The sequence below is a fragment of the Mus musculus genome, chromosome 17, assembly GCF_000001635.26.
Source record: "Mus musculus strain C57BL/6J chromosome 17, GRCm38.p6 C57BL/6J".
Lineage (NCBI taxonomy): Eukaryota > Metazoa > Chordata > Mammalia > Rodentia > Muridae > Mus > Mus musculus.
This window is the reverse complement of record NC_000083.6, coordinates 38,012,773-38,037,948: the sequence shown is the minus strand read 5'-3', so window position 1 is coordinate 38,037,948 and position 25,176 is coordinate 38,012,773. Positions and strand designations below refer to the sequence as shown.

General features: G+C 40.1%; 1 pseudogene; it reads right to left on the bottom strand.

Moving 5' to 3' along the window:
- Gm4325 (predicted gene 4325) lies at positions 23,469-24,122 on the bottom strand (annotated as a pseudogene).

Genomic DNA, 25,176 nt, shown 5'->3' with positions numbered 1-25,176 from the left:
GCATCATAACTCGTCCTTGGATGTCATGGGAGTCAGGAAGAGATAAGGAAGAGGGGACTATAATTCAGCTTTTACAGCCTCTGGTGCCAGGAAGGGAACAGGGAGAAGGGAGTGACGACCCATTTCTTAGCACAAGGACATTTGTCTTGTCAGGGTGGGAGACTGTGAAGGGCTCGCTTTTTCATGGTATGGTCTCCAACACTATGTAATATTTTTTTCTCATAAAGTGTTGAGGAACATACTGGTTTTTTTTCATAGTCATGCACTAAAAGAAAAAAAACATAATCACATTGTAACATTACACTGCTTAAAATATTTTGCTAGGATATATAAGCTATAGGAGAAACAATAAAGTTGTTAGAACTTTGCTCCATACTTTAAAACTGTATATATGTATGTATGCAAATGAGGCTTAAGGTAATTTTTTTGGTTTTTGTTTGTTTGTTTGTTCTTCAAGTGTGTCAGGATATCCAGGGGCTTGCTGTAGAAAGAAAAATGGGTTCTTATGATGCATTAGTGCTCTGACTTTTGTTGATTGTGTTCTCATGCTAACCTTTAGCCATCTAGTTGTCTCTGGTATTGCCTGCTGTGATAGTCCCTGGTGGTAGCAGGCCTCTGAGGCTGCAGGTATAGCTGGTAATCCCTAATGGTAGCAAGCTTTATGTGGTTGCAGGCCTCCAGGGGAACACATAGAGCTAGTTGGTCTGGTTGTCTTGGCTGTCAGCAGGCTTCCAGGGAGGTAGCCTGAGCTGTTGCCCAGGGGTTATACTTTACTGTATAAATGTATCCCCCCCCACTTTTTTTTATCCATTCTTCAGGTGGGATAAATCTCTCATTTTCAGTTTCTGTCTAGTGTGATTAAAGCTCCTATGAATATAGTTGAGCAAGTGTCCTTGTAGTGTAATGGAGTATATTTTGGTTATATGCCTAAGAGTGATATAGCTGGGCCTTGAAGTTCCTAGTTTTCTGAAGAAGCATATTGATTTCCATAGTTTCTAAGAATTCCAGAGTTCCATTAGTTTGCAATCCCAACAGCAGTGGAGAAGTATTCCCCCATTTCCACATGCTTGACAACATGATTTGTCATTTGTATTATTGACCTGAGCCACTGTAACAAAAGTAAGGTATAAAAGGATAAATAGGATGAGAAAGAAATTAGGGAAACAGCACCCTTCACAATAGCCACAAAAATATAAAATACCCTGGTGTGACTTTAACTAAGGAAGTGAAAGATGTGTATGACAAGAACTTCAAGTCTCTGAAGAAAGAAATTAAAGAAGATCTCAGAAGATGGAAAGATCTCCCATGCTCATGGATTGGGAGGATTAATATAGCAAAAATGGCTATCCTGCCGAAAGCAATCTACAGGTTCAATGCAATCACCATCAAAATTCCAACTCAATTCTTCATTGAGTCAGAAAGGGCAATTTGCAAATTCATCTAGAATAACAGAAAACCTAGGATAGCAAAAACTCTTCTCAACAATAAAAGAACCTCTGGTGGAATCACCATGCCTGACCTCAAGCTGTACTACATAGCAATTATGATAAAAAAAAAAAAAAAAAAAAACTGCATGATACTGGTACAACGACAGACAGGTAGATCAATGGAATAGAATTGAAGACCCAGAAATGAACCCACACACTTATGGTTACTTGATCTTTGACAAGAGAGCTAAAGCCATCCAGTGGAAAAAGGACAGCATTTTCAACAAATGGTGCTGGTATACCTGACAGTTATCATGTGGAAGAATGAGAATTGATCCATTCTTATCTCCTTGTACAAAGCTCAAGTCTAAGTAGATCAAAGTACTCAACATAAAACCAAAGACACTGAAATTTATAGAGGAGAAAGTGGGGAAAAGGCTCGAAGATATGTGCACAGGGGAAAAATTCCTAAACAGAACAGCAATGGCCTGTGCTGTAAGAACAAGAATCTACAAATGGGACCTCATAACATTGTAAAGTTTCTGTAGGGTAAAAGATACTGTCAATAAGACAAAAAGGTCACCAACAGATTGGGAAAGAATTTTTACCAATCCTAAATCTGATAGGGTGTTGGGAGCTATTAAGACAACAATATTGTCCTGATCTCTGAATTGGGCCTCTCCCCCCACCCCGAGAAGAAAAGGGGGTCAAAAGTGGGCCACTGACACACTGCTCTGAGAACAACCACAGAATGTTCCAGCCCTAAGTCATCACTGATGTCCTGACCACACCCTGATACAACCAAGTTCCTGCTTCCCCGTGTAACTGCCTAAAGAAAAATTTCTACTGCCCCACCCCTCCCGCTGATAAGTACTTGTATTTCTCCTTTTGCTTGTGCATTTCTACTGGCCCACCCCTCCTGCTGAAAAGTACTTTCCCCTTTGCTTGTACATTTAAGCTTTGGGCCTTTCTCAATAAAGCGAGACCTTGATGTTACTCAGACTGCTTCTGTGTGTCGTTCATTGCACAAGGTTCCTGTCTCTCTCTATCCCCCCATTTGGTTCTTAGGAGAAGGTCCCCTCAAGACCCTTGAATAACTGGACCTGCTGGACTCGTCAATAGGGGACTAATATCCAATATATATGAAGAACTCAAGGAGCAGAACTCCAGAAATTCAAATAACCCCATTAAAAAATGGGGTACAGAGCTAAACAAAGAATTCTCAACTGAGGAATACTGAAGTGTTGAGAAGCATTGAAAAAAATGTTCAACATCCTTAATCATCAGGGAAATGCAAATCAAAACAACCCTGAGATTCCACCTCACACCAGTCAGAATGGTTATGATCAAAAATTCATGTGACAGCACATGCTGGCGAGGATGTGGAGAAAGAGGAACACTTCTCCATTGCTGGTGGGATTGCAAACTAATACAATCACTCTGGAAATCAGTCTGGTGGTTCCTCAGAAAACTGGACATAAGAACTATAGGCAGATCCAGCAATACCACTCCTGGGCATATACCCAGAAGATGTTCCATCTGGTAATAAGGACACATGCTCCACTATGTTCATAGCAGTCCTATTTATAATAGCCAGAAGCTGGAAAGAACCCAGATGTCCCTCAACAGAGGAATGGTTACAGAAAATGTGGTACATTTACACAATGGAGTACTACTCAGCTATTAAAAACAATGAATTTATAAAATTCTTGGGCAAATGGATATATCTGGAGGATATCCTCCTAAGTGAGTTATTGTGGGGAGCCGCCCTCACATTCGCCGTTGCAAGATGGCGCTGACATCCTGTGTTCTAAGTGGTAAACAAATAATCTGCGCATGTGCCAAGGGTAGTTCTCCACCCCATGTGCTCTGCCCTTCCCGTGACGACAACTCGGCCGATGGGCTGCAGCCAATCAGGGAGTGACACGTCCTAGGCGGAGGATAATTCTTAAAAGGGACGGGGTTTCGCCATTCTCTCTCTTGCGCTCTTGCTCTCTGGCTCCTAAAGATGTAAGCAATAGAGCTCCTCTTGCTCTTGCTCTTGCTCTTGCGCTCTGGCTCCTAAAGATGTAAGCAATAAAGCGCTTGCACTCTTGCACTCTTGCGCTCTTGCGCTCTGGCTCCTAAAGATGTAAGCAATAGAGCTCTTGCTCTCCTGCGCTCTGGCTCCTAAAGATGTAAGCAATAGAGCTCTTGCTCTCTTGCTCTCTGGCTCCTGAAGATGTAAGCAATAAAGCTTTTGCCGCAGAAGATTCCGGCTTGTTGCGTTCTTCCTGGCCGGTCGCGAGAACGCGTGTAAGAAGTTATCCCAATCACAAAAGACGTCACTTGATATGCACTCACTGATAAGTGGATATTAGCCCAGAAACCTAGAATACCCAAGATACAATTTGCAAAACACAAGAAAATGAAGAAGGAAGACCAACGCATGGATACTTCATTCCTCCCTAGAATAGGGACTAAACTATCCATGGAAGGAGTTGCAGAGACAAAATTTGGAGCTAAGATGAAAGGATGGACCATCCAGAGACTGTTCCACCCAGGGATCCATCCCATAATCAGCCACCAAACACAGATACGATTGCATATGCTAGCAAGATATTGCTGAAAGGACCCTGATATAGCTGTCTCCTGTGAGGCTTTGCCAGTGCCTGGCAAATACAGAAGTGGACGCTCACAGTCATCTATAGGATGAAACACCGGGCCCCCAATGGAGGAGCTAGAGGAAGTACCCAAAAACTGATGGGGTCTGCAACCCTATAGGTGGAACAACAATATGAACTAACTAGTACCCCCAGAGCTCATGTCTCTAGCTGCATATGTAGCAGAAGACGGCCTAGTAGGCCATCATTGGGAAGAGAGGCCCCTTGGTATTGCAAACTTTATATGTCCCAGTACACGGGAATGCCAGGGCCAAGAAGTGGGAGTGAGTGGGTAGAGGAGCAGGGTAGAGGGAGGATATAGGGGACTTTGGGGATAGCATTTGAAATGTAAATGAAGAAAATATCTAATAAAAATTAAAAATAATAAAAATAAAAAGGTAAAAATAAATAAGAAACAAAAACCAAAACCAAAAGAAAAGTAAGGTGTAATCTCAAAGTCGTTTTCATTTGCATTTCTATGATAGCTAAAGATTTTAACATTTCTTTAAATATCTCTCATCCATTTGTCATTCCTCTGTTGAAAACTCTATTTAGATCTACACCCCATTTTTTGTGGTTTCTTTGCTCCTCAATATCAGTTTCTTGAGTTCTTTATACATTTTGTAGAAAAGCCTCTCTGTATTGTGGAGTTGGGAAAAAAAACAAAAAACAAAAAGCAAAAAACTTTTCCCATTTCTTAGGCTGTCTCTATGTTCTACTGCCTGTGTTTTTGCCTTACACAAGCTTTTTAGTTTCATGAGGTCAATTTATTAACTGTTAATCTTAGTGCCTGCACTATAAGTGTATTGTTCAGAAGGTGGTCTCCTGTGGCAGTACCTTCAGGGCTGCTCTCCTCTTTCTCTAATATTAGCTTCAGTTGTGTATGGTTTTATTTTGAGGTCTTTGGTCCTGTTGGACTTGAGTTTTGTGCAGGGTTATGTGCATGGATCTAGTTGCAGTCTTCTACATTCAGAACTACTGTTCAACTAGCACCATTAGTTAAAGGTGTCATGTTTTTTCTGGATTCCTCACACAAAATCAGGTACCCATATGTGGCCAGGATTATGTCTGTCTTCAATTTGATTCTGTTGATCAACTTGCCTATTTTTAAGCCAATGCCATGCAGTTCTTTTATTGTTCAAGATTGTTGTACTTTTCCTCATTTTTTTTTTGTTGTTATTCCACATGAAGTGGGAATTGTTCTTTGAAGGTCTGTAACCAATTCTTTTTGGAATTTTGATGGGGACTATGTTGAATCTGTTCATTGGTTTTGGTAGGATGGCCATTTTTACTGTGTTAATCCTCCTGATTCATGAACATGAGAAGTATTTATATCTTTTGAGATATTTTTCAATCATATCCTTTGAAGATTTGATATTTTTATCATACATGTCTTTCACTTGCCTTTTTAGCTTATCTTCAACATATCTTATATTATTTGAGGATATTATGGATGGTGTTATTTACCTGATTTTTAATTCCATTTGTAATTTTTGTATAGGATGGCTACTGACTTTTTTTGAGTTAATTTTTCATTCAGAATCTTTCCTGGAAGTGTTTATCAGCTGTAGGAGTTTAATACTGGAACTTTGTATTCTATGTATGGAACTTATGTATTCTATCATATCATCTGCCAAGTAGGATACTTCTCTACCTATCTATCAGTATTCTCCTGTATTTCTTTAAGTGAGTTATTAATTCCTTTATTAAAATTCTCTACCAGCATCATGAGATATGATTTTAGATCTGAATCTTGCTTTTTGGGTGTATTGGGGTATCCAGGACTCGCTGTGGTAGGTGTACTGGTTTCTGATGATGCCCAGTGGTCTTGGTTTCTGTTAGTAAGATTCTTTCCTTTGCCTTTTGCCCTCTGGTAATCTCTGGTGTTAGATGTTCTAGCTGGAGCTTGATCCTCCTGTGATTCTTTAGCCTCTGTCAGCACTCATGGGAGACCAACTCTCTTCTGAGTACCAGAGGTCAGATCACTCCCTGCAGACAAGCTCTCCTCTTGCAGGGAAGGTGCACAGAAGTCTGGATCTCAGATCCACCTCCTGAGTCCTGGGGTCAGAGCCTCCCTGGAGGCTGACTCTCCTCTGGCAGGGAAGGTGTCCAGGGGTCTGGGTCTCAGCTCTGACTCCTGACTGAGGATGAAGGCCCGAAGGGACCCTGTCCAAGAAGCTCTGTTGCTTCTGTCGCCCACGTGGTCTCCTGAGTAGACTGGTCTCAGTGATCCCACGTTTCTGGTTGTGTTAGGGCCTGCCTTTTTCCTTTGACCCTGTTGCTGCTAGCACAAGCCCTCTAGGTTTTTTGGAACTGATGTTGTGTTCCACTCACCAGGGATCTCAAGATCCCTGGTGTGCTAGGGTGCCTGCAGCGTTGAGAGTCCTCTGGGGACTTTGGGGCCCTACACTGAGATTGTGCTGAAGATAGACTTGAAGTTCTTATCACACAGATCTTTCACTTCTTTAATTAGAGTCACGCCAAGGTATTTTATATTATTTGTGACTATTGTGTAGGGTGTCATTTCCCTAATTTCTTTTCTTTTCTTTTTCTTTCTTTTTTTCTTTCTTTCTTTCTTTTTTTTTTTTTTTTTTCTTTTTTTTTTTTGAGACAGATTTTCTCTGTATAGCTCTGGCTATCCTAGAACTCACTCTCTAGACCAGGCTGGCCTCAAACTCAGAAATGAGCCTGCCTCTGCTGGGATTAAAAGCATGAGCCACCACTGCCTGGCTATTTCCCTAATTGCTTTTACAGCCTGTTTATCCTTTGCTCAGAAGAAGGCCACTGATTTCTTTGAGCTAATTTTATATCCAGCTCTTTCGGTGAAGTTGTTTATCATGTTTAGGAGATCTCTGGTGGAATTTTTGGGGTCACTTAAGTATACTACCATACCACCTGCAAATAGTGATATTTTGACTTCTTACTTTCTAATTTGTATCACTTTGATCTCCTTTTTTTTTTTTTTTTTTTTTTTTTTTTTTTTTTTTTTGTCTTATTGCTCTAGCTAGGACTTTAAGAACTATGTTGAATAGGTAGGGAAAAAGTGGGCAGCCTTGTCTAGTACCTGATTTTAATGGGATTGCTTCAGGCTTCTCTCTATTAAGTTTGATGTTGGCTACTGGTTTGCTGTATATGCCTTTTACTAAGTTTAGGTATGGGCCTTGAATTCCTGATCTTTCTAAGACTTTATGAGGGGGTTTTGGATTTTGGCAAATGCTTTCTCAGCATCTAATGAGATGATTATGTGGTTATTTTCTTTGAGTTTGTTTATATAGTGGATTATGTTGATGGATTTCCGTATGTTGAATCACCCTTGCATCCCTGGGATGAAGTCCAGTTGATTATTTCTATTTCCAGAGTTGTCTCCATTTGTGTTTTCTTTATTGTGTATTCTTTACTTCTACTTCCATTTTTAGATCCTGGATGATTTTGTTCAATTCGTTCACCTGTTTGGTTGTGTTTTCCTCCTGAGTGATCACCAATTATCTTTACAGGCATGAAAGAAGTAATGGTGGAGAGGAAAAGTATGAAAGTAATCAATGTGGTAAAGCATTTGCATATCATAGTAGTCTCCAAAACTGCAGTATAGCTCTTACTAGAAAGAGATCCTATGAATATAATCTGTGCGGTAAAGATTTTGACTATCAGTCATCTCTGAGTAAATAAAAGAGCATGTAGTGGAGAGAAATCCTATGAATGTAACCAATGAGGTAAAGCCTTTGCATGTTCTAAGAGTCTCCGAATTCCTCAAACAACACATACTAGAGAGAAGCCCTATGAATGTAACCAATGTGTTAAAGCCTTTGCATATCACAGTTCTCTCTGAAGAAATAAAAGAACATATAGTAGAGCAAATGTAACCTACGAATGTAACCAATGTGGTATAGCCTTTTCATGTTATAGTAATCTTCAAATACATAAAATAACACATACTAGAGAGAAACCCTATGAATGTAAGCAATGTGTTAAAGTCTTTTTTTGTAGCAGTCATCTTGAAAGGCATAAAAGACTTCAGACTAGAGAAACCCTATGATTGTAACCAATGTAGTGAAGCCTTTGCATATCATAGTAATCTCCACATACATGAAAGAATACATGCTAGCCAGAAACCCTATGAATTTAACTAATGTGGTAAAGCCTTTGCATGTCATGATAGTTTCTGAATAAATAAAAGAACACACAGTGGAGAGAAACCCTATGTGTGTAATGACTGTGGTAAAGACTTTTTTATTAAGAGTAGTCTTCTAGAACATAAAAGAACACATAATGGTGAGAAACCCTATGAATGTAACCAATGTGGTAAAGCCTTTGCATATTCTAAAAATCTCTAAATACACAAAAGAACACACACTGGAGAGAAACCCTATGGATGTAAGCAATGCAGTACAGCCTTTGTAAGTCAGAATCATTTTTTAGAAAAGATGCCTCTGAGAGGTTCTGCCCAGCAGCTGACTCGGACAGATGCAGACCCAACACACCAAACAATAGATGGAGTTTGAGGTCCTTTATGGAACAGTTTGGGGAAGGATTTAGGGTTCTGAGGATGGAAACTCCTTGGGAAGATCAACAGAGTCAACTAACCTGGACACTTGGGACTCTCAGACTGAAACACCAACCAAAAAACATGGGCTGGATCTAGGGATCCCTGCTCATGTGTAGCAGATGTGTAGCAAGTTCTGATATTTCTTGTCCACAGTTTTAAACCATATTATGTCCCTGGAGAACAATTGTGTTGAGCTGTCTTCTTGAGGGGAAAGGTGTGATGGCCTTGGAGATGCTCTCTTTTTTTTCACTTTTTTATTAGGTATTTACTTTATTTACATTTCAAATGCTATCCCCAAAGTCCCTATACCCCACCCACCCTCCCCACCCCCGCTCCCCTACCCACCCACTCCTACTTCTTGGCCCTGGCATTCCCCTGTACTGGGGCATATAAAGTTTGCAAGACCAAGGGGCCTCTCTTCCCAATGATGGCCAACTAGGCCATCTTCTGCTTCATATGCAGCTAGACACACAAGCTCTGGGGCTACTGGTTAGTTCATATTGTTGTTCCACCTATAGGGTTGCAGACCCCTTCAGCTCGAAAAGGAAGATTGGACTTAAACAAGTCTCTTCATTTATTCTGACCCTATGTCCCCTGGACACTGAGTCACTAACATTTCCACACAGCCATAGAATGATTTTGTGAGCTTGAGATTTACTGGTCCCAGCTCAGTAGTTTTCAGTCCATAGAACACATGTGAATCTGCCAGAGAACTGGTTAGAGTGCAGAATCCTGAGCATCACACTGAATTTCTCTGATTCAGCCATTGTAGGTCATAGCTCCCAGGGTCAGCTGCTAGTCTGAATACCACAGGCAGAGGGCTACTGTGTAATAAAACTGTATCTCTGACAGGGCAAAAGGATATGTAAATTATAGTACAAAAATAATGTAAAAATGTATACATTTGTCCATCGTTGCTACTTTTAACATTTAATTTCAGAGTACTTATAATTTGATTGAGTGTGACCAAGTTATAGATGCTGCTATAGAAAAATTGTTTCTCTCTATAAAAATGTCTATTTCCTTTATACAGAAAAAAAAGCATTACTTTGTTTTGTCCCAAATAAAATTCATGACTTCTTGAACATCACCAATAAAAATTTGATTTACCAAAAGCTTTCTGCACATTTGATGGCTTGCTTTTTGTAGAGCTTTCCCTAATTTGAAGCATCAGTATTTTGTCAATGGTTTATACTCAAATCTTTTTCTGAGAGGCAATGGAATTGAGAGACAAAATGGAGTATGATACTGCTTTTTTAAATTACTACTTTTTCAATTGCTGGAGGACAAGCCCAGCTCTACAACTATTCATATTTAGGTTTTACTTACTTGTTTTTTGGTTAATAGCTAGATGTTTTGTCCGCATGTATGTAGCTGTGTTCTATATGTGTGTGTGCCTGGGATCCTTGGAGCCCAGAAAGTGTACCAGAACTCCCAGAACTGGAGTTATAGATACTTGTGAGTCATCATGATCATGTGGATGATGGAAATCTAAACTGGGTCCTCTGGAAAAGCAGTGCTCTTAAACACCAAACATCTCTCCAGTTCCAGCTATTAATATTTTAAACAAACATTTGATTATAATAAAGAACAAAAGTACCTTTGTAAAGAAAATATATCTAACTTTTAAATTTTTGTCTGATTTTATATTATGATGTGTCTTTGCTATTCAGCAACTAGCATTTGAATTTTCATTTCTTCTATGAGTTTTCCAGTCATTGGTTCAGGTGAAGTCACCAGATAGCCGCTGTTGACTTACTCCTAGGAAAGACTCTTGTGGGCAGAGAGATAGATTACTCAGCGGAAGATTTAATATGGAGGAAATATTCATATGTTTAGTACATAGTTTGAGAGGCGACTCCAACTATATTTCACAGAATAGTGACTTCAAACTTTTGGATTTGATTTTCACTGAAGGAAAATAAGCAAACATTCATCAATGTGCATGTCATAGTACAGGGATATATGAAAACCCACCAGATTCATTTGTTTTGTTTTGTTTTCTTTTGTTGTGTCTGGGTCAATCATTTTCCTGTAATTGATTTCTATGAGAGTCCCCAACCTTCAGGTCTCTGTCCTTTCCTCCTCTGCATCAGTCTTAGAGTTACTTTCCAACCAGTTCTGTTTCTGCTATGCTGCTCTCTCACAATTTGCAAAGAACAAATTCAGAATCATTTCTATTGTATCTCCTGACAGATTATTGGGTTTTGATTATAAGAAAACTTGCTTTTAGGATCAAGCAATTCCATTGCTCAGGAGGCTGTGGCAAGATTGCTGTCAGTTCACACTGTCAGGGCAGCAAACTCACTAATGGGGAAAAGCCTATTAATAAACTAGTCATTTTGACCTTTTGTGTTGGGTGGTGGACTGTGCACAGACAGCCTGGTCCCCGATTGAGCAAAGTTCTGGAACCCCGGAGCCCGGTGGGCAGTGATTTCCACCTGCATGGGAAGGAGTTCAGCCAGGCATCCTGGGCACCTGGTTCCTATCATGTAGCTACAGCCTCAGACAGCCCGACTGCAGAAAGGTATGCAGCATCAAGCAGTAGTGCACCAAGCCCTCCCACATGCAAATAAGTTTTCCCCAAACTCTCATTCCAAACCGTTGAGAAGTACCTGCTGTCACACCCTGAATCATCCCCAAAACTGTATATAAGTCCTATCCAGGGAATAAAAGGTGTGTGAGGACTACTCTGTCATGAGAGCCTTCTGTTCAAAGAGCTGTAACACTTGGGGAGAGATCTGGTCTCCCAAAGCTCTGCCGCTGCACTCCTCACTGGCTAGTTGCCCTGACTCAGTGCAGGGCTGCACGGAATTACAGAGTAACCAGGAGGTGGAGCCACCCGCCTTGGCGGAAGCAGAGAAGCAACTCCCACTAGCTTACCTTCTCTAGAACCCTCGCACCAGATCTGACCAGAGGTCTCCATGGAAACAAAGCCTCTGGTACTCAGGCCCACACTTTTATTTTCATGGGCACATTTGAAAGCCTCTTATCTCTTGTTCTTTGTGTTTGAATAATAATTTAATCTTTCTGAAATACCCTTAGATTTACTGGTTTCTATAAAACTGTATGCCATGTGAAAGAAAGCAGAAATCAGAGGTCTCAATCAAACTTGCAACATAATTTGTCTATTTTTCAATTTTTTAGCCCATTTGTCCTTGAGGTTGATAAGATGATAAACCAAATGATTGTAGAAAATTTTACATTGACTAATTTAATATTTTATCATAGTTTGTCACATTATATAGTTGTCAACATACTAACCAACCAAAAATTGAGTAACTCTGTGCGGAGGTCTTTTAAAGACAGACATCTACAAGAGCTCTCAAGGGCAGATTTATCATTCTGTAGTTAATCTGATTCTATTTTAATAGGAAAATACAACAACTCAAAATGATAAGAGAACCATAAGTAAGTAGTCCATAAATATTTTCAAAAGGCATATATCACATACATATCCATCCTAGTGTTTCTCTCTCTTACTGACAAAAATATATTTGAAGTGATTAAGTCTTTCAAAGACTGAGAACAGGCAAAAAGAAAAGGATCCTTGCTGAATTTATTGAGAAGTTACCTTGACCACAGGGACCTACACTTCTTCCATATGGTCAGAAGACAGCAGGAGAGGGCAGGAAATACTACCCCACTACACAGTTCATATGGTGTTTCATAAGTCCTCAGAGTTTTCCAGCACTACAATTGACCCATACATTTTGTCCAGTTATTCGAGGGTCTCGAGGGGACCTTCTCCTAATAACCAAATGGGGGGGGGCGGTAGAGAGAGACGAGGGTCTTGTGCGAATAACGACACGGAAACCGTTCTGGAATGCATCAAAGCCCCAAATGTATTGAGAAAGGCCCAAGGCTTAAATGCACAAGCAAAAGGGGAAGTACAGATACTTATCAGAGGGAGGGGTGGGGTAATACAAATAAAAGGAGAAGTACTTATCAGTGGGAGGGGGGCAATAGAATTGCACATTCTTTAGGCAGTTACAGGGGGAAGCAGGAACTTGGTGGTATCAGGGTGTGGTCAGGACATCACCGATGACTTAGGGCTGGAACATTCTGTGGTTGTTCTCGGAATCGGTGTGTCAGTGGCCCGCTTTTGACCCCCTTTTCTTCTCGGGGTGAGAAGCCCAATTTAGAGATCAGGACAATAGTGTTGTCTTAATAGCTCCCAACGCAATTTGTTCCTTCTTTCATTCATTTGTTCATTTATTTACTGAAATTTTTTTCTGAATCTTCTTGGCACCTCCCTTGGGAGGTTGTATTTTCCTTAGGAATCCAATGTGAAATTTTTTAATACCAAACCTTAAGCAATGTCATTAAAATCCTCCCAGCCAAAGTAAAACTGTTATTCTAAGAACTCACATATCCAAACTTGAACTTCCATAGAAGGATCCTTCTTAAGACCACCCTGAGTCACCCTCATAACTTGTGCTAGAACTATGAACACTTGTTCTTGTTCCTTAAGTTAGCAGGGCCAAAGAGATTAATGAAGATATTAGCCTGCTGAGGCTAGGAAAACAGGTCTGCAGCCTCCCAGGTGGCTACAGGCCCTTCTCCTTGGGGAGCATACTAGCAAAGAAGAGATATTGGTGGTCTTTCCCAGTGCTAGACTCTGCATGCAGCAATGCCAGGCAGAATGTGTGATTGTGCAATAAGGACATGACTGTTACAGACTGGTTAATTTTTGTCTACTCAAAACAGACTTGAATCATACAGAAAGAGAGAACCTCAACTGAAGAATTATTTTTATCAGATTTCTCGGTAGGCAAGCAATTGGGACATTTACTGATTAATGACTGATATGGGAGGGCCTAATCACTATGGGCCATACCATCTCTGGGCAGGTGGTCTTGCTGAGCAAGCTGTGGAAAGCAAGCCAGTAAACAACATTTCTCTACTATATTTTTTTCAGTTTCTGCCTCTAGGTTCCTGCCTTGAGTCCCTGTTTTGCTTCTGTCACTGATGAACTATAACTTGTAAGTAAAAAAAAAAAAAAAAAATGCTTTACAAATCCTTAAGTTGGCTTTGGTATCATTTTATCAAACCTAAATACAAGTAAACTAATACATGGGTTAACTGACAACCTTCTGATTGAGGTTGAGTCCTCTACTGTAGGAGGGAATTTCACACCAGGTACTATAATTCTAGTATGATATTCATATCAAGAGGTCATAGACAATCTGCAATTATTTTTACCTAGGTCTAGATGTTAAATTGCCTGCTAAATATATTTTGCTCATACTTATAGAAGTGGGCTGCTCTCAACCTTGTTCAGAGAAGCTTCCCCCCACTGCCAAGTGGGAAGCAGGCAATGAGGAGATACATAATTTTCCAAAGGACTGAGAAGGACTAAACCATAAATAGGACATATATATTGACCTCACCCCAGGCTTAGTGGAACCTTAGAGAATAAGAAGCAGGAAGAATATAACAGTCAGAAGACAGGGGAGAGTGCTGTGACATGCTGTCGTCTAGATATGATAAGGCCATTTGTACTGATCCCAGCACTTGGGAGACAGAGGCAGGCAGATTTCTGAGTTCGAGGCCAGCCTGGTCTACAAAGTCAGTTCTAGGACAGCTAGGGCTACACAGAGAAACCCTGTCAAAAAAAAAAAAATCAACCAAACACCTGGTATAGATGGAGTAGGTGATCTCTAGGCCTCTCCCCTTACTGAGGAGACTGTGTCAGTGGATACTTGTGGGGTGATGGCAGTGGTTATGCCCACTGGCTTCTATGCACTTTTAGATAATACTCAATTCCATCAATTCAGTAATTTATTATGAGATTGCTCCAATACAAAAGTCTAAGAAAGTATTGAACTATGATGGGGTCAGTTAAACTTTAAAAACTAATAAATTGTATTCACTGATGAGACAGACAGAGTGGTCAAACAGTAGGAAGTTTTCAGACATATGTTTTGAACAACTAAGTAGAAGACAAATTGTGAATGAACAAACACAAAATAATTTGAACAAATAATCAGCTGGAGAAACTTGTTTGATAAGTGGCTAAGAATGTTTACTAGGCTCAGTTTATACAATATTAAATGCCATGAGTTTACCGTGGTCCATGCTCACCAAAAAGATTTCCACTGAAATTTAATTCCTACTTATTTTAGTCAAAAACAAAACAAAACAAAACAAACAAACAACAACAAAGCCTCTATAATGTAATCCTAGGAGGCAAAGACAAGCAGATCTCTGAGCTCAAAGCCCACCTTGAACAGAGGAGATGCCAAATGAAGGAAGGCTTAAGTCCAGATACGGAGATACTTGCCTTTAATCCCAGCATTACAGGGGACAGAGCCATGCAGATCTCTGAGTTCAAGGTCAATCTACAGAACAAGTTCCAGGACAGCCAAGCTTAGGCATTAAAATAGCTGGAAAACAAAGCTGATAATAATATAATAGAACAAGAGGGACCATGTTCTAGTCCCATCAAACAGAGGAACTTGGCAGCTTTGGCCATGTGGCTCTGGCTATAGCTTTAAGAGTAGAAGTGTCTACTGGGATGTTTGATCCTGGTTAGCTGGAGCTAATACATTAGTGGGGATTATTCACTGATAAGTGGATATTAGCCCAGAAACTTAGAATACCCAAGATACAAGATACAATGTGCAAAACACATGACACTCAAGAAGAACAGAACACCAAAGTGTGGACACTTTGCTACTTCTTAGAATTGGGAACAAAACACCCATGGAAGGAGTTTCATAGACAAAGTTTGGAGCTGAGATGAAAGAATAGGCCATCTAGAGACTGCCATACCTGGGGATCCATCCCATAATCAGCCTCCAAACTCTGACAGCACTACATACACCTGCAAGATTTTGCTGAAAGGACCCTGATATAGCTATCTCTTGTGAGGCTATGCCGGGGCCTGGAAAACAGAAGTGGATGCTCACAGTCAGCTATTGGATGGAACACAGGGCCACCAATGGAGAAGCTAGAGAAAGTACCCAAAGAACTAAAGGGGTCTGCAACCCTATAGGTGCAACAACAATATGAACTAACCAGTACCCCCAGAGCTTGTGTCTCTAGCTGTATATGTATCAGAAGATGGCCTAGTCAGCCATTTTTGGGAAGAGAGGCCCCTTGGTCTTGCAAACTTTATATGTCTCAGTACAGGGGAATGCTAGGGCCAAGAAGTGGGAGTGGGTGGGTAGGGGACTGGGGGGGGGGGGTCTGGGGTACTTTGGGGATAGCATTTGAAATGTAAATGAAGAAAATACCTAATTAAGAAAAAGAAAAAGAAGAGACCAGCATTGCCAGGCAGTGGTGGTGCACACCTTTAATCCCAGCACTTGGGAGGCAGAGACAGGCAGAATTTTGAGTTCAAGGCCAGGCTGGTCTACAGAGTGAGTTCCAGGACAGGAAGGGCTACACAGAGAAACCCTGTCTCAAAAAACAAAAACAAAAAACCAAAACCAAAACAACAACAACAACAACAAAACCCAAGTAAAAAAGAAGAGACCAGAATCACTCAAGTAAAGTCTTCTGGGAAGTGTTTTCTGAGTACAAAGAACCTATGTTCCAGAGGTAACCAAGGTTGAACCTCAAGCTTCAGTTCAACTTGGTAATGTTTAAGAATCACCCAGGTGGTACTAGTCTTGAAGGTATGAAGGGGTCATGGAGAGCAGCTGAGGCTTTTCACTGTGAGAGGCCAGGGAAGGCCATTGCTGAAGGTGCAACAGCCTCAGTTGCAGTTGACTGTCCACGACTTGAATGGTCGTGCAAAGAAGCTGAGGCATGGTACTGTGAACACAGCCTATGAGTTTACTGGTGAAGCCTAGCTGCAGCAGAAAACCCCAAGTTATTGGAAATGCCAGCACCATAGGAAAAAGATCACCAAGAACAGCAACATCAATAGAGTTTAGTCGACTAGACAGGACAGAGCTGGAGAAGTGATCCAAGCTCTTTCGATGAGCCCAGAAGATCATGTGCATATTTCAGACGCTGGAACCAGAAGCTGAAATGTTGAAGTTGCCTTGGATAGCCCAAGGTATTAGAGATATCAGAAATGTGGGATACCTGCCAAAGAAAGCTGCTTAAAGGCAGTAGAACCAGCCAAAGAAAATGAAGTTTGTTGCTGCTGAAGGTCAGATCTACAAACAGCAGTCAAGAAGTCAAGAAGGATGAATCGAGTTGGAGATCTGAAGAGAGCTTTGATATCAGACATTGAGATGTGGAGTTTAGGGTTAGCCCAGATGGTTTTCTGTCTTGTTTTAGGTTCACCATGACCTTTTAGAATGGTCATGTGTATCCTGCATGATGTTGGAAATATGTGATCTGCTTTTTGAATTTGATTTCTTAGGGGATTACAGTTTAGAGACTGCGTGAATCTCATGAGACTTTGAACTTTGGAACTGTATAGACTATGGGGCATTTGAAGTTGGATTAAATGTATTTTTCATCATGCTTTTGCTACATATGGCCCTCATATACTCAGGTGTTTGAACAAGCCTATGGGAGCTAGTGAGTGGAGTGGGGTTGTTTGAATATTCTTGGTCTAGATTGTATCACTATTAGGCAGTGTTGCCTTAATGGAGTGGGTGTGGCCATGTTGGCATAGGTGTGGCCTTGAAGGATGTGTTTCACTGTAGGGTGGGCTTTGAGACCGTCCTCTTAGCTTTCTGGAATCAGTCTGTTCCTTCTGAACAAGAGGCTGAACTTTGAGCTCCTCCTGTGCCATTCCTGCCTGGACACTACCATGTTTACTGCCCTAATGATAATGAACTAAAACTTTATAAACCTGTAAGCAAGCCGCAGATAAATGCTGTCCTTTAGAAGATAAGCCCTGGTCATCGCTTCACTTTACATAATGAAACCCTAAATAAGATACCATGATGCTATTAATGACACTCTGTTATGCTTGCTGATAGCATCCTTGTGTAACTGTTCTCTGAGAGTCTCCACCCAACAGCTGGATAAAACAGATGCAGAGTCCCACAGACAAATAGTAGATGGATCTGGGAGAGTCTTGTGGAAGAATCAGGGAAAGGATTGAGGGACTCAGAGAGAATAAGGACTCCATAACCAAAAGAGACAACTAACCTAGACCCTTGAGGGCTCTCAAAAACTGGACTACCAATAAAAAATGGTGACTTCATACCCCAAGGTGCAGCTTGGTCTTCTTGTGAGTTTCCCCAATAACTGGTGCAGGGGCTGTCTCTGAATTTGTTGCCTGCCTGTTGATCCAATTCTCCTAACTGGGTTGCCATTTTTGGCCACAGTGAAAGATGTGCCTAGTCTTATAGTAATTAATGTGTGGTGAGAGGGACAAGGGTGATATGGGGTGGCTCCACTTACTCACTGAATGAGTGGAAGGGAGAATGTGGGGAGGTGCTGTAAGAGGGGTGACTGGGAGGAGAGGGGCCTGGTCTTGGAAGGTAAAGTGAATTAACTAATGAATTAAAAGCATAGACCAATCGGCAGAAAGTTATAGAACTTGTTTACTAAGTTAGAAAGATATAAAATACAATAATTGCAAGGCTAGGAATGGATCTTTATGCTGTGTGTATGATAATCAAAATAAATGTAAGACAAGATAATGATGAACACCCTTGTGACTAATGTAAATAAATTGTCATTTCAAATCTTCTTAAAAACATTAGTGTCTTGAAAGAATTCCAGAAAGAATTAAAGCAAAAGATTACAGAAACTCATCCCAGATTATATTTGAAGAAAAAAAAAATATAAATCAATAGAAACATAGAGGATGGCTATTCTAATTTAATAGAAGGAAATACTTGACTTTCACAATCCTGTAAAAGCTGTACCATGTTTTGAAGTAAAATTCAAGATTTTTTTCTGCATAGATATTTCTATTATTTTGGTAGTGTTAGGGTCATAAGTGGGTGGCTGGCCTAGACTATTGTGAGTTCAAGAACATCATAAGCAACTTATTCAGACCTTGTTTCACAGGATCAAGTATAAGAATAAAGATGTACCTCTGGGCTGGAGTGTATGTCCAGCACATAGATGAGCTGGCTTGTATTCCTAGTTCTGACACACACACACACACACACACACACACACACACACACACACACACACACACAGTAGGAGCCAGGTTGTCATCTAGAGCACTCAGAAGGTTGCTCTCTGTCCTTTTAATCCTCTTCTTTCATAGCCAAAGTTCCCTCTCTAATAGGACATTCAAACTCTGCAGCTCTTTGTAAATGCCAGATTTCTCCAACTTTAGAGTGACTTCTATTTGAGTCTCAAGTTCTCCTGACAAGAAACTAGATGTCATTCAGTCATCAACATTCATTGCTCCCAACTGAATTTTTTACAGGCATCAGGGAAACAGAATATATTCCTATTCAGAAACATTGGTCTTCAGGTCTGCAAGTTCGTTTTCTTTTCTTAAATTGGCATAAACTAAAGCAAAGGTACACATGACATGTGTACTAGTAAGCTCCCATCGCTGCCTATTTACAACTTATGAGATAAACTCAAGTCTTGGGGCTTTGGTCAAGTGGTCAACCACTATTTATTTAAAGATTTGAATTATCAGTTTCTCTCCACTTTTTCCCCCCTCTTCTCATCTCTATTTTTGAGGAGATCTGGACTGTGAAACGTGTTTAAGCACCAAATCTCAGGTATTTTTCTGAGGCTATAAATTTTATTTTTCTTCTGGGTTATCAGGGCTGAGGTAAAGATGAACGTAGGAGTAACCATTCACACCTTAGTGCTATTAGTGACATGCTCATGGGACTGAATAAAGGGTTCCATCCTAAACAGCACTGGCTCCTCATGCACAGGGCCTACTTTTGATTTCCGACACCTAAAAACCAGTTCAAAACTGTCTATAGGAGATCAAACACTCTTTTGGCCTACTCTGACACCAGGAATATATGTGTATACAGTGAACAACCTTACTCACCTAAGTTAAACAAATTTCATTTTTTAAAAAATGACATATACACTAAGAAAAACTCTTTTTATAATAGGGAATCAAATATGCATGTGCCTTTTCACCATTTGCATAACTGGTGCTCTAGTAGGCCAGAAGAATGCCTGAGATGTCCTAGAACTGAGAATACAGGCAGATCTGCACCATCTGATGTGGGTGCTAGGAACCAAACTTGGGTATGCCATGGGAGCATTACAACTAAATCTACAGTTCTTATACATGTGCTTATAATGCAAAGGGTGAAGATATTCCATTACTATTCTGTCCCCTATCATTTGAAGATGATGAAGTCCCTGCTAGACCTTTGTTGAAGGATTCAATAGTTTTATAAGCCTCTGTAAATGGACTTTCCATGCTGCTTATTATTACTGTTACACAGTTCTCTTATGTGACTAAAGATAACAAAAGGTTCCTTTTGAGCCAGTCAGAGTCCATTCAAATTAGAAAAATTATCATAAATTAAGATATACTATTCATTTATGTAATCCTTTTGAGATATAGCCAGGGCTGTCTCTCAAGTGTTGGGACTATAGAAACACACCCGTAAGGCCAGCTGAGATGTATTTTTAAAATGATCTATCTTTTGAACAGGAGAATGAAAAGATGAAATAAAATTCACAAAGGAACCTTCATTGTTTTGATGAACAGCATTACTTCTTGAAATTTTACAATAATCATTTCAACTGGCAAATCTACTCATGTATTCTCACTAATTGGGTTTATTACTGTGCTTTGCTAATCTTATCCATTTAAAAATGTTTGAACTGTATTTGTGGGCATACACCTGTGCCACGGTGTGCACATGTCAGGTAAATGAAAATTTATTGGTGTCTATTATCTATTTCTCCTTTGTGAGTTCTACAAATGAATCCCAGGGAGTGATTTGGTTCAAGTGATCTCACTGGCCCATTTTTGGGTTTAAAAATTACTTTCTGTATGTGGTAGTGTGTGAGTGTGCATATGGTACAGGCCAAGTGTTATAATCTGAAAAGAAAAGTCTGTACAAGTGACATGGGTCTCCCAGACTTAATCTCAGGTCATCAGGCTTAGAAACAACCAACTTTACCCACTGTGACAATTCTCAGCCATTCATGTATGGTTCTGAGCAGTTGTTATGAACAAGTGTTTACTCTTAACAATAGACAAACACATTCCCTTCAAAAGATAGCATTTTTATTTGAAAATAGGATTTATTGTTCAAATTGTCTTGTTTTCTCCATTCTTAGAGGACAATTTTACATTCTGAAAAGACAATATTTTACTGAAGTAATGTTTCAACTAAACTTAGCGGGCATTAATGAGATAAATAGCTCACTGGGAACTCTCTTTGTTGTCCAAAGATAGCAACCTATTACTGATCATCATATAATGTCCAAATGGACCCCACAAACCTCTCTTCCAGTCCGCAGATATGTGTCATGGCACTAAAAAGCCATAACATTTTACACACACACACACACACACACACACACACACACACATACACACACACACACACACACACACACACACCAGAATTATTTTTCCTTAAATAAACCTCATTGCTGTTATATATCTGGCATATCTGGCATTTCTAGATAATTCCCTTAAGAGGCAGGGCTTCAAAATGAAAGTCAATCATGGGTAGAAGTGTATAGCCATCCATGTGTTCTGCTTTAGAGAGCTTTGTAAAGATCACCAGACAACTCAGTTCTTGCAAACCAAATCACAGTCTTTTATTTGCATATTAACTCAATAGTTCACCCCAGAATCCCTTTTGATTATCCCACAAATCACCCTTTTCTGACCTTAGCCTCTTGATTCTTAGAAAAGGCAGCAAGTACATTTTTTAACATAGCAACTAAATTCACAGATCTGCCTAACTTTGTAAACAAAGACAATTAACTATCTGCATGAGATCCCACCCTGAAATTACCATTTCCACCACACCTATGCCTAACTTCTGTTCCAGGCTGACCTTAAACTCAGGAATCTCCGAACTTTTGTGTCTTTCTGAAAAGCTCACTCATTATTGCAGCTGGCTTTGTTATTTTACACACCCTTGACTCCGGGAGTCATGCAGTTTCTAATTATCATGGAGTCAATAACCTTCGCAGGAGGAACATTACCCAATAACCTTGGGATGGAAAATATTTCCAAAAGGAGAAACATAAAGTAAATTATGTACATCATTGTACAAACAAGACCTAGGTCCATAGCAATTGTCACCCTGGTAGCTCTGCTCCAAGGGTGGGAACCATGTTATGCTGTCCCTTCCATGGCCATGCAGAACTGGACAAAAATCAGAAATCTCTTCCATTATACTTGAATGAACATGGTAAATGATTTACTTCCTTCAATGCTAAGATGAAAAGTTTTAAAACACATTTATTTTTTTTTCTTGATATTGAATACAACTATGATGCCTAAAGCCTGTATCAAATGGTTTAAAAGAATAGGGTTTTTCTCTTGTATGAGTTTTTTCCTATGTCCTGACATCATGAAGACATATAGTCTTTAAAATATTTACAAGGCGCCTGGCAGTGGTGGTGCATGCCTTTAATCCCAGCACTTGGGATGCAAAGGCAGGCAGATTTTTGAGTTCGAGGCCAGCCTGATCTACAGTTTCAGGACAGCCAGGGCTATACAGAGAAACCCTGTCTCGAAAACAAACAAACAAAACAAAACAAAACAAAAAATTTACAAGGCTAGAGATGTGGCTGAGCAGTTAAGATAATACATCCCCTTGACCAAGGTCAGGTTTTTTTTTTCCATTTTTTATTAGGTATTTAGCTCATTTACATTTCCAATGCTATACCAAAAGTCCCCCATACCCACCCACCCGAACTCCCCTACCCACCCACTCCCCCTTTTTGGCCCTGGTGTTCCCCTGTACTGGGGCATATAAAGTTTGCGTGTCCAATGGGCCTCTCTTTCCAGTGATGGCCGACTAGGCCATCTTTTGATACATATGCAGCTAGAGTCAAGAGCTCCGGGGTACTGGTTAGTTCATATTGTTGTTCTACCTATAGGGTTGCAGTTCCCTTTAGCTCCTTGGGTAATTTCTCTAGCTTGCAAGTAGAAACAAAATGAGGAACATCGTAATGCTTGAATAGATTGTAGACATTTGTCAAATGCTGATCCCAGAATAATTTTGTGTAAGTGAAAATAACTGTTGACTAATGATCTTACCAAATCCATTGTATCCATTCCATTTAGTATAAGTTCTCTCGGGTTTTCAAAGACTATTGTGATATACAGTCTTTAACACACTGATTATACAATAAAGTTTTTTTTTCACTCCTGTATAAAGTTACCATGAAGTGCAAACCTTTACCCTCTGACTACATTCATGGTGTTTCTTAGCAGTATGGCTTTTTCTCATAATTTCAATGACTACTGCTGCATGCAAAGGCTTTTCCACATTGCTTGTATGTAGACATACATCTTCAGTATGTGCTTTTTTATGTATTCATAGATATGTGTGTTGTGAAAAGGCTTTATCACATTGACTACATTTGTAGGGTTTGTAAACAATATGTATTCTTTTTTTTTTAATTAGGTATTTTCCTCGTTTACATTTTCAATGCTATCCCAAAAGTCCGCCATACCCACCCCCCCAGTCCCCTACCCACCCACTCCCCCTTTTTGGCCCTGGGGTTCCCCTGTACTGGGGCATATACAGTTTGCAAGTCCAATGGGCCTCTCTTTGCAGTGATGGCCGACTAGGCCATCTTTTGATACATATGCAGTTAGAGTCAAGAGCTCCGGGGTACTGGTTAGTTCATATTGTTGTTCTACCTATAGGGTTGCAGTTCCCTTTAGCTCCTTGGGTAATTTCTCTAGCTCCTCCACAATATGCATTCTTTTATGTATTTGGAGACCACTAAGAAATGCAAAGTCTAACACACTGGTTACATGCTTAGGGTTCCTTTCCAGTGTGCATTTTTGGGGAGAGGGCGAGGTAACACACTTTTTCACAGCTGTCACATACAGTGTGACTATCCTCAGAAGCAGGCATGGCAAACCAGACAATCAATTACAGAAGGAGGCTGGGTCTTCTCCTGATATGTTTTTCATGTCTTTGAACTTGGCAGGCATTCAAGTGCCTTTTCCAGAATAGGCCAATGAAGACAAGTCCAATTTGGTGCTTAATGCTTCAGTCAGCTCTCTGGCCAGCAGCTTACACAGAGACACGCTGTCATGGGTGTACACCCAGTTCTTCCAAGTTCAGTCATAGTGCTTGGGGCCACTGAAGGGGAAAGACAGCCAGATTTGCTTCTTTGGGCTCTGCTTGTTGACTGTGTAGTTCCCTAGATCTCCGCTCAGCTTAATGATGAGCATGCCACTCTCAAAAGAGACATCATAGTCCTCTAGGGTATAGGGCTTGTCTGAAAGGTCTTCAAAGAACTGTCAGGGGTATTCAGCATCTCTTCTGCAAGTCTTTGATGAGCTCTCTCTTCTAGAGTGCTTCTGTTGTCCAACATCCTTGAGTTCCTCAAATGCACCATGCAGACTCTCTGCTTTTTGTTGTTCAGTAGCTGACTCAGGTAGTTGAGGTTAAAACGGACTTTGTGGATAGGACAGACTGCATTGACTGTAACCACACGCTGGGTTAGCTCCCTTCTGCTTAAGCCAGGTGGACCCAGTACACAATCATGGCAAAAAGCATGCTGCACACACATGCTGCTCCTGCTGGGTGGCAGCTCTGTGTGTATTCTTTTCTGGGTTAGGAGATGACTGTGTTGTGAAAGGCCTTTACCACACTGGTTATATTCATAGGGTTTCTCACAAGTGTGTGTTCTTTTATGTATTAGTAGGTAACTATGTGCTGGAGAAGGTTTATGATATTGATTACATTTATAGGGTTTTCCTCCAATATATATCCTTTTATGTCATTGAAGATGACTATAATATGCAAACATTAGGAAGAATCAAAAGAAACTTGTCCTAGATATTTTATCAGCCTCCATTTCATCATAGGGTCAAGCTAAATTTATCTCTCCAGGCTCTAGGGGAGATGGGGACTTCCAAATACCAGACCAGATAAAAATACTTCCATTTTTTTTTTATCTTTTGTTCCCTAAACATGACACTTCCTAATCACAGCTTATGTTATTCGTCTCTTGCTCCTCAAAACATAACTGTTCCTAATACAAAAGAACAAATGGATATTATTGGTTAGACTATAAAACCTACATTCTGCATCAGTTGGCATAGATAAGCTACATAAGTACAGACCCTATCCCTAAAACCTGAATGATGACAAATGTATGTATATATAACTTGGCACAGATTTTTTTTTATTTTTAAGCTAATAAGTTGGGTTGTTTTTTGTTTTTGTTTTTTTTTATATTCTGGCTCAGGGATAGGAGTGTTTATGGCACACTTCGGCTCCTGAGTTTGTGCTGCGCCTGATCAGTCAGTAGTAATTTAATTGAAATAAGTTCTTGTCATTTGCATTGACTTGGTGCTTGAGTAGTGTTGAATCTCAGTGGACCATAACACAAAGGCCTTAGCACATTGCTCATATTCATAGAATTTCTCTCCAGTTTGAATTCTTTCATGATGATAAGTATATAATTGTGTAAAAGTTCACCATATTAAATACATAGTTCCTTCTAGTATGAATTCATTCATGCCTCTAAAGATGATAAT